Below are 11,214 nucleotides of genomic sequence, written 5' to 3' on the forward strand. Positions count from 1 at the left end.
TAACGCGATGTGACATGTGGGGGTGATGTGACGTGTAACGCGATGTGACATGTGGGGGTGATGTGACGTGTAACGCGATGTGACATGTGGGGGTGATGTGACGTGTAACGCGATGTGACATGTGGGGGTGATGTGACGTGTAACGCGATGTGACATGTGGGGGTGATGTGACGTGTAACACGAAGTGACATGTGGGGTGCGCAGTACGCATCACACGCACATAATCACAGATTGCAAGTAAGTCATCTGTTGCAGTGTCTCTGATCAATATTGTATGACCTCATGGAAATCCACCCTAATACTGTGTCACCCCCGCCATGATTAGGGTGACAGGGTGATTAGGGTGCCGGAGTGATTGGGGTGCCGCAGTGATTTGGGTGCCGGAGTGATTAGGGTGACAGGGTGATTAGGGTGCCGCAGTGATTAGGTTGACAGGTGATTAGGGTGCCTCAGAGATTAGGGTGCTGCAGTGATTAGGGTATCATGTGATTTGGGTGCTGCAGTGATTCTAGTACCGGGTGATTAAGGTGCCGGGTGATATGGTGTTGGGTTATTAGGGTGTCGGGTGCTTAGGGTGTTTAGGGTGTTCAGTAGAAAGTCCAAGATTTGCGGTTGTAATATGGAAGTAAAATCACGGCCGCGCCCCAACCGCCTGACAGCGTCCATACGGCGACCTCTGACCTGTCTGCGGTTCAGACTTCGTATTTTCGTGCTTTTTGTCAGAGTTGCAGATTACTTCCTCACCGTCTTCCCTTCTGTTCTTCTTCCACCAATAGGAGCTCACGGACGCTGCGCCGCGCTGAGACCATGGATTTTGCAGCAAGAACTTTCTTCTGATGAGTGGAGGGAAATACACGACCCGCGAGAACGTGCTGAGGAGCGGCCTGTCATTGGGTTTCCTTGTCCCGGCGCGGCACCCAGAGGTCGGTCCGTTATTTCCGCTTCATTACTTTAATTACTTTAATCAAGAGCCGCTAAAAATCCCCAGTAAATATTTTCCAGAGTCAAAATTTTTGTGCCAAGTTGTTAAAAATTCTGTTTGGCCTTTTCTTTCTTACAGATTTACAGGTTTTCTAGAACAGATATTTGCCGGGGCCGGGGCCCTTCTCCTAGGGGCCCCAGGTATGGCTGCTGTTTAACATAACTTTATATTTGCATCCTGGGGGATTATATATAACTTTTAAGTTATACTGGGACTCGTTGACTTCTATGGGAGAGTGTCCAAAGGTGCAGAGGAGAGCTGTTATCATCACCTATAGACTTCTATGGGGGAGTGTTTTGGGCATGCTCTGTGAACTGTGCAGGGAGGGGGAAAAGGTAAGCTGTGTCCATCACTTATAACCTTATGTGGAAGAGCATTGTGGTCATGTTCTGTGACTTCTGTAGAGAGAGGGAAGAGGTTACCTGTGTCCATCACCTATAAACTTCTATGGAAGAATGTTGTGGGCTTGCTCTGTTATCTGTGCAGGGAGGGGGAAAGGGTAAGCTGTGTCCATCAGGTTAGTTGTTTCTATCACTTGTAAACTTCTGTGGCAGAGTCTTGTGGGCATGCTCTGTGATCTGTGCAAAGAGGGGGAAAAGGTAAACTGTGCCCCTCACTTATGAACTTCTATGGGAGAGTGTTGTGGATATGTGCTGTGACTTCTGTAGGGACAGGGAAGAGGTAAGCTGTGTCCATCACCTATAGACTTCTATGGATTAGTGTCCTGGGCATGCTTTATGACTTGGGCAGGAAGGAGGAGGAGATGGGCTGTGGCATCACTTATTGTGAATGATGGCCCCACATATATCTATTTACACCCCAGGTTTAAGAACCTCAAGAACCTTTATATGTGGGGCCCCTGCCCCAGACCAACCCTTAGTAAGCTCCTGCTATATTCCATGTTACCTTTCTGCTAATGTAACCCATTCCTCTGGTCGGTCGGGTTCTTCCCTCCATCATCCCCTTCAGCCGCTCCCTGCGGCGTTGTGCAGTACTGGTCTATATGTTGCATTGTCTCACGCTGTTACATTGTGTCGGTGTTTCTTGTTGCACCTGTCCCCAGCTGTGACTTCCTGCCCGCACATCACAGGGGATATCGTCTTTCAGGCAGTTTTCCTTCGCCGCCGTCCTGGTCGCCATACGGTTGTATTTCAGGGGGAAATTTTTTTATCAAGGCAAAAACTTTAAACATCATTTACCCCCAACTGGAGAAAAGCCCCATTAAGTGGAAGTGTCGCCCCCTGGGGTTATCATTCCTTAATGATATCGCACTCCCCGGGTGACACTTGGCTGGCTGCAGCTCCTGCCGCGTCGGGTGTCATTAGCGCTGCGGGACGTATCGCTGCAGGGAACAGATGGGTCATTACTACCAACCCCATCATGCCGCTCTGGTTACATTATTGCTCTTCGTTCCCCCTGATTCACAGATGAGCGCACATTCAGGCGCCTTCCCCAAAATCATAAGTGATCAGATCAATAAACATGGTCCCTTCCATTTGGCCCCTGGCGCCCCGTGTGCGTCTCATGAATGGCCGTTCTTCATTGTCTGTGACTTAAGACTTGTCCCATCAGGGCGGCGGTTGTGTGTCCATGTTTTGTGTTCAACAACATCAAAAAAATGAAAAATCACCCCAAGGGCTTCAACCTACCGGCGTATTTTTGTGCAATGCGATTTTAACATTAGAAATTCCCATTAAAAAACCGCAGCGTTAAAAAAACGCTATTGGGTAAAAGCCCTACAAGTGACCCTCCAGTTGTTAATGTAGGCCTTGGAGCGGGTGGGGGGGGCATTACCTGCACTTGTTCTTCTCGTCTGTCCATCTGATCCGCTGGTTGCAGGTCCTATTTTCGATCCTCCAAGTGGTAAACCCTCCTCAGACTACCTGTTCCCCGTAGTGCATTAATAGTGTTGGACTACTAGTGAACTATGCCTGCTATCTGATTGGCCAGTCCTTCTCACATGACCAGTACTGGGCAATCAGAAAGCAGTCTGCAATGGGCATAAGGTAGATAGTAAATTGCAGGAGTCATCTTGGACTGCCGAAAACCGCAGATCCAACGGATGCTAGAGAAGAACACGTGCGATAACATCCCGCCATCCAAGTCATCCGGACATTGTTTTTTTGTCACATGTACTTCATCTAGGGGTGAAAGCAGACGGATACGATTTGGGTATATGTTGAACTTTAGTGCGGGTCCTGTATACGGGGCAGCCTAGCTGTAGGATGAACAATCATTCATATGACAGTTCATAGTATACCGAGGGCCTTTAGTCCCCCTCCCCCTCCACATTCTCGATGAGCCGTATATACTCCAGTCATACTGCATTTTCCAATAGTCCCAGTATTCCTTAATCCTCATCATCCGCCAGTCACCCCGTATACTCCAGACCCCCATATAAACCCTCCAGCCAGTATCCTCCAATGACCCCTGTATACTCCAGCTATCCATCATCGTCTTGTGACCTGTAATACTTCACCCCGATGTTCTCAGTCTTTGGTATGTCTGCCCTTATGGGGTACTCCCCTCTCAGTAAGTTATTCCCTAGCCACATGATAGAGGATACTTTGCTGGTCGGTGGGGGTCCGACTGCTGGGACTTTCACCAATCCAGAGATATTACCCTAGGGGTGTCTTAAAAGTTTGACAGCGGTGGTTGCACATGTCTGCCACTCACATCAGTGGGACCACCAGAGTTCAAGCCTGACAGCTTGTCCCGTGTACAAAGACTATATCATGGTCTCGTTACCGTTATTGGCCTATTCCTGTCACATGGTTTGCACCTGGTCACATCATGATGTATTCTCCAAAATCATGTTCAACCCCCAAGCCAGGATCCCATAGACTCGGAGACCGATGGGTTACTCACCAATCCTGATATTGCCGCGACTGTTAGAGAAAAGTTAGAATACTTTCGTATGAACGATTCTCGCTTGACATCAGCGGATGTTCGCTGACCAGCGCACAAACCGGTTATCCGAGGCGCCGTCTTTCCCCTCACAATCTAAGAAAGCAAGGACCCGGAGACAATCTGATTTGGAATACAAAATAACAGAATTGGAATCTGCCCCCGTGCGGCACCCATCATTATACCTGCGGAATCAATTACCAGATTAGCACTTAATGCTATATTAATGCCGAACGCCGAGGAGGCGATTGCTTGGACTCAAGCGTCTTATTTCCACTCGGCTAATAAACCAGATAGACTCTTGGCGTGCAAACTCAGAGAACGGCAAACCCTCGACACGATCCATAAAATCCAGTAAGACCAGAACGTTTCACCATTTTCCAAAAATACTACCAAAAATTGTATACAGCCTGTAATGCCCCATGTAGACGGCACGACACACGTCTAGAGGACTGCGTGAGCAGTGATGTCACCGATGAGGTCGTTAGCGCTCCTGCAGAGTGTTTAAACAGGCAGGCCTTCTATGTGGAGCGGGCAGCGTTTCACTTAACGACAATCCGCGATCCAGCGATGGTTTTCATGAATGTCAGCGATAGGAATAAGTGAACGAATAGTAAACGATTTGTTTTGCATTTTTTGCATTTACGCTGGACGATTATCATTCGTTTTCATCCATTTGCACGGATTTTGAGCGATATCTTCCCGTGTAAATGGCCCTTAAGACTTCTTCATTATCCCATATTGATTCGTTCTTATCGCAGCTTCATCTACCAAAACTTTCTCGAGCCGAAGCTCACTTAAACTCCACAATGTGTAGTGAGGACCGAGAATGGGAAATTAGACTCCATGAGCGAGGCAAAGCCCCGGGACCCGACCGCTTTATGGCCTTCTCTTATAAAAAATGTACCCGCATCCTTATCACCCTATTCTTCAAGGACCACAAATGAACCCAGACTTCCCTAGAGCCCTTATCACAACTAAACCCGGACCTGGTAAGGATCCGACTCTTCCCTCCAACTACAGAGCCAGACATACTCTTAATATCAAATTTAACATTGTCCATCCTCCTGAATAGGCCTAGTAGACTACCCCCCTCTCTGATCCATCGCAACCAAGTGGGCTTTATTCCAGGGCAGCAAGCTCCTGATAATGTCAGGAAAATACCCCACATCCTACATCTAGCCAACCCTTCCAGCACCAATGTCAGTTGTAGCCTGAGATGTCGAGGAGGAGTACGATAGTCTTTCCTGCTTGTACTTTCTTACAGAATAGGCCCTTCTCTAAACGTCTTGTCATTGCTCTATTCCTCTCCTGCTGCCTACCTCATGATCCCTTCTACCCACCGGACTGCAATACATATAGTGGGGGCCGCTCGGCCAGGATGTCCCCCATCTCCGGCTCTCCTTGCATTAGCGATAGAACTCCTGGCCATTGCTCTCCGCGAGAACCCAAAGATTGAAGGAGTTCATGTTGGCCCATCCCATGCTAAACGCAGCTTCTCTGCAGATGATCTTCTGCTTACACTGACTGACCCACTCACCGCACCGCCCAATGTCTTGGGGAAGTTTAGTTTAGCCTCTGGGCTCCAAATAAATACATCCAACTACAAACCACCTAACTCCTCGGCTAAAATAGAGCCGACTGTAAATTCTCTCCTTGGTCTTCAGGTTCCTTCCCCACTTATATGGCATTTGGAATAACACTTTAAATAAAAGCAAACTTCCATTTCTGACTCAATGGGAGGACGATTTGGGTTCCTCATTGACTCTGGAACGCTGGCACCATTGCTGTGAATTCTTAAGTAAGGACGGCTGTCGGATCTCATCGGCCGCAACATCACTAAAGGTTCTCCACAGAGCCAACCAGAAGTCACACTATGCTCCCTGAGATCCCGGGCTCATGCTTCTGGGGTGGTGGGTAGGCAAACATCTCCCTATAGGGCTGGCGTGCCCCATAGTTCAGTCCTTTTTGAAGAAGGTGATTCACTTAATTACCTCCCACTAAGGTCGTTCTGAGGGACTGGATGCACCTATTCTGCCACTGTGGAACGAGCCGGCTGACATCCGTAACGCCTTCTTCAGACTGCTACAATCCGTTACGATGGCAGCCTACATGCATATTACACAGCAGTGGCATCAACATCATTCACCATTTGAACCATTGATTGGTCAGGTCAACAAAATAATGCTATATGAGGAACCTCCGACCATCCGATCAGACGCAGTCACTATTTGGGACCCGCGGTCCTATCCTCATCTCTAGATCTTCTTCAGGACTGTTGCCACTTTGTTGGACTAAAATGTCAATAAATTCCTTTAAAACGTGAAGTGAACGGCGCCGCGGGGATCGCCGGGCGCTCGAATACAGCTATCTGCCGCAGGTTCCATTGAAGTGAACCCCCTGTGATCGGCAAGTCCTGAGGATAGGGGATAGCTTTTGGAAATGGGAATATCCATCTAATGTGCAGCACAGTATATGGCCGTACATGGCTTCAGCCAACCCACATCACTGCCCACCCCACCCTTATACTCCGGCCCACCCATATTAATAATTAAAGTGGGACACTTGGATTTTCCGACCTTCAGGAGTAACAAGAGATTTATGAAGTAACGCCTCATGCACCTCCCGAGGGACCGGGTCTAGCCGTCCAAGTGGCTGGGTGGGAGTTCCATGACCCATATTCTTATTTACCAACCATGCTCCAATGACCCCATTACCCTCCAGTCACTTCATCACTGCACATCCCTCTATACTCCACACAGCCCAGTCACCATGCCTCCTCCATTCATATCCACCATCATCTATATACCCTGTTCAGTCCATTAGCCTTATATTCCTTCGCCCCGCACCTTCCAGTCGCCCCAGGGCAGTGCGGATGGGTGGGTGTGTGTGGGGGGGGGAGCTTGTACTGCTGCTATTGTTTGCAGGTGTCACATTTTTAACCCTACAGAAACCTGAAAGGCTTTATCTCCCCTTTGTCTCTGCTGTCAGGCAATCAATCTCTTCCATTTATTGCTCGCCGTGGGGGTTTTATCCCCCTCCCTTCGTGCACCAAAAGTGGCCTGAAGAATGCAGACAAGTATGCAGAAAAGCTCTAGAAGTCCCAATCAGATGGGAACTCACGGCCCCCATCATGCTCAGATACTTCCCCTTCATATGCAGACGTGAGACCTGGCACATCTGGGCCCCGAGGGGCGGCGGGGCCCCTCAGCTGCTCTATGTCAGCTATAATAAACACCTAAGACGGTGCGTAATATACAAACAGGCGCTCTATGCTAATGCAGTGATATCATGGAGTGCGAGGTGATATACGGCTATAACGTAATATATAATCAGCATGAATCACTCGCAGCATTTATCTAATTATACCATCGCTCAGTGCTGATTATTTATGGCGCTCCGACTCGCTGTCCTCTCGGGGTGTTTACACGCTTTGGAAGTGGTGCGCATTTTCCACCATGGAACGTCTGCAGCATTTTACATACAAGCAGTCAAGAAATCCCATCTGAACGGAAGAAAGTGGAAGCGAAGACGGCGGCCGCACAGCGGGAAATCCACGCTGGGAAAAAATCTGACCCTTGCAGCTGAAATATGCGCGGTCGCCGGCGAGGTCTGATGCAAGTTATAATCCGATCCGCACGCAGATTAGCTCCGGTCACGGGGGATAATCTGTGCGAGGAATTTCTGACACGGAGACGGCATCCAGACTGTTTGTTTCCCCCATAATGTAGATTTAAAATCAGATCCCCATCCGTGCAGAGAAAAAAAACCGTGAGCGCGACCGAACGCGACCCGCAGCGCGGACTCTGAATCAATGGATGCTGTAAACGTTCAGCACGGACTTCACCACTTCAAATGAGGGGATGAAATCAACACTAAAATCTGCAGTGGATTTCCCGCTACTTGTGGACATCGCCTTAACGGGGGGTGTCCGGTTGTAAACTACTGATTGCTTATTCTCAGGATAGGTAATCAATAGTAGATCAGTGGGGGTCTGCCGCCCAGGACCCCTGCCCATCAGCTGTTCGCTGGGCCGTTGTGCTCGTGCACTGAGCGGATTTCTTAAGGAAGTAGACAGCTCCGTTCTCACTGCTGTGGCCAGCTTTGGTATTTCAGGCCATTTTCTTCAATGGTAACACTGCCTGCAGTACCAAGCCTGGCCACTGCAGGCGAACAGCGGTGTCTACTTCTTGTAGATATAAGCTCAGTGCATAAGCACACTGGCCCGGTGAACAGCTGATCACCAAGGATCCCGGTCGGCAGACCCCCACTGATTTACTATTGGTGGCCTGTCCTATGGATGGGGTATCAATAAATTTCTACTGGACAACCTATTTTAGGGCGTAAAATATGCAGCACACAGCAAATACACGTGTACATGCATATTTGCTGCTTATGGTAAACCTCCATAGCCTATAAAGGTGTGTATTCCACGCCAAAACAGGACATTCTTCATACTACACGCGTAGTCAGTCCAAAAATTGCCCCAAAAATCTTCAAGAGCCGTCGGCTATCTTATAACCAGCGGGTTGTGTTGCTTTATGTGGCGGCCCTCGTTGTATAATGATGGCGGCACGAGGCTCCACACGTCCGCACCGACTCAGGAGCGCCCCAGATGACACCAGGAGACTGCAGGACACCACGGCTCCACAATCCCCCTATGAACATATAGCCTGCAGCCCCCTATCAGTGCAGCCATGGCGCTCGCCGCAAGTACCCGCCATTAGCCATGGCAGTTATGGTTCATGTAGGCAGCATGTTAATTACGAGGTTCAGTATCTGGGTCACACATGTGGAGTGGAAGCGTCCTTGTAAGATGACTGAGTAATCTGCGATGTGCGGAATATTCCTCGTATCTGATGGAAAGATATTCCAAATATCCAGATGCAACGTGACAAGTGCCCGAAAAATCTGCCTGCGTGCGATGAGTGCGAAAAGTCATAATTATCAACAACCTTTCAGTTATACAACGCAGGCCGAAATGTATCACACGGCTTACTAATGTCTATTCTGTGTCCAGGATGGGTTTTTCTAGGGGTCCTTTCATCTGGGACTCTCATAGTGTATCCAGAGGACCCCCCCCATTAGCCAAGTGAGTGCGGTGCGATTTATTAGCCACATGTATGAAGTCTGACTTTGTAAAAAAGTAGCATTTGTTCGTCACCAGCTGCTGGCAGAAAGCGCAAACCAAAAGATGCCATGAAGTGCGCCAAATGTCACCTAATTGTAGAATGAATGTGAAAAAGAATGGCAGCTAAAGAAAATAAGAAGGAGGCGGAAACACACCAACTAGTCACATACAAATTGTACTGATCCACCACCGCACTCTGCTGCCCACCGCCGCACTCTGCTGGCCCACCGCCGCACTCTGCTGGTCCACCGCCACACTCTGCTGGTCCACCGCCACACTCTGCTGGCCCATCGTCGCACTCTGCTGGCCCACCGTCGCACTCTGCTGGCCCACCGCCGCACTCTGCTGGCCCACCGCCGCACTCTGCTGGCCCACCGCCGCACTCTGCTGGCCCACCGCCGCACTCTGCTGGCCCACCGCCGCACTCTGCTGGCCCACCGCCGCACTCTCCTGCTCCACCGCCACAATCTTCTGCTCCACCGCCGCACTCTCCTGCTCCACCGCCACAATCTTCTGCTCCCCCGCCGCACTCTCCTGGCCCACTGCCGCACTCTCCTGGCCCACCACCGCACTCTCCTGCTTCACCGCCGCACTCTCCTGCTTCACCGCCACACTCTCATGCTTCACCGCTGCACTCTCCTGGCCCACCTCTGCACCCTTCTGCTCCACGTCGCACTCTTCTGGCCCACCGCCGCACTGTCCTGCCCCACCTCCGCACTCTCCTTCTTCAGCGCCACACTCTCCTGCTTCAGCGCCACACTCTCCTGCTTCACCGCTGCACTCTCCTGCTTCACCGCCGCACTCTCCTGCTTCACCGCCACACTCTCCTGCTTCACCGCCGCACTCTCCTGCTTCACCGCCACACTCTCCTGCTTCACCGCCGCACTCTCCTGCTTCACCACCGCACTCTCCTGCTTCACCGTCGCACTCTCCTGCTTCACCGCCGCACTCTCCTGCTCCACCGCCGCACTCTCCTGCTCTACCGTCGCACTCTCCTGCTCCACCGTCGCACTCTCCTGCTCCACCGCCGCACTCTCCTGCTGCACTCTCCTGGACCAACTCTGCACTCTCCTGCTCCATCGCGCACTCTCCTGCTTCACCGCCACACTCTCCTGGCCCACCTCCGCAATCTCCTGCTCCATCGCCGCACTCTCCTGGACCGCCTCCGCACTCTCCTGCTCCATCGCTGCACTCTCCTGCTCCACCACCTCACTCTCCTGGCCCACCGCCGCAATCTCCTGGCCCACCACCGCACTCTCCTGCTCCACCACCGCACTCTCCTGCTCCACCGCCGCACTCTCCTGCTCCACCGCCGCACTCTCCTGCTCCACCGCCGCACTCTCCTGCTCCACCGCCGCACTCTCCTGCTCCACCGCCGCACTCTCCTGCTCCACCGCCGCACTCTCCTGGCCCACCGCCGCACTCTCCTGGCCCACCACCGCACTCTCCTGGCCCACCGTCCCACTCTCCTGGCCCACCTCTGCACCCTTCTGCTCCACGCCACACTCTTCTGGCCCATCGGCACACTCTCCTGGCCCACCGGCACACTCTCCTGGCCCACCGCCGCACTGTCCTGCCCCACCGCCGCACTCTCCTGCTCCACCGCCGCACTCTTTGATCTTCTGTTTATAAACGCTGCAGCACGTACATAGATTATTTACCCAGTTTACTGCTGCAGCCAATAGAAGGCCCTCAGGGGCGTCACTGATGACATCTCATTTTTAGGACGTCACCTGTCAGATGCCACAGCACTAGGCCACCGAAGTGGCAGTCCGGTGCAGCGGAGAGAATATTCACTTTGCATAGTTCTTGTTGTTTTGTTGTTTCTTGGGGGGGGTTGGGGGGCCCAAATTATATATTATAATAACAATAATAATCCTTATTTGTGTAGCGCCAACTTATTCCACGGTGTTTATATATAATCAATAACTTGGGAAAACCCCTCTAATTATTGCTGATCCTCGGGGGAGCTGTGGCCATTAGGTGTTCATTGCAGGGATGCCCAGAAATGAGTCAGTGAGTGCAGAGCCGGAAGAGGACAGCCCCGGGTTGGTAATGCTGCGGTGTGGTCGGTGCTGTCAGATCCCATCTCCGCCCGCACAGAGAACGGGTGATCATTGGGGGATCCCTGCAATCAACTACTGATGGCCCTTTTTTGCGGGTAGGTTGTTACATCCCAGAAGACCCCTTCAGG

The 11,214-nt window shown here is 51.2% G+C and overlaps 1 protein-coding gene across 1 annotated transcript in view; it reads left to right on the forward strand.

Annotated features, from left to right (window-relative positions):
* The first annotated feature begins 904 nt into the window (after nucleotides 1-904).
* The window catches only part of PTPRF (protein tyrosine phosphatase receptor type F), a 293,390-nt gene continuing 283,080 nt past the window's right edge, over nucleotides 905-11,214 (forward strand). The window contains exon 1 of the mRNA XM_066597932.1: nucleotides 905-923. The gene's annotated coding sequence lies outside the window, so the exon portion shown is untranslated. The remainder of the gene's footprint in view (nucleotides 924-11,214) is intronic.

Source organism: Eleutherodactylus coqui, chromosome 3 (assembly GCF_035609145.1).
Source record: "Eleutherodactylus coqui strain aEleCoq1 chromosome 3, aEleCoq1.hap1, whole genome shotgun sequence".
In the NCBI taxonomy this organism is placed as follows: domain Eukaryota; kingdom Metazoa; phylum Chordata; class Amphibia; order Anura; family Eleutherodactylidae; genus Eleutherodactylus; species Eleutherodactylus coqui.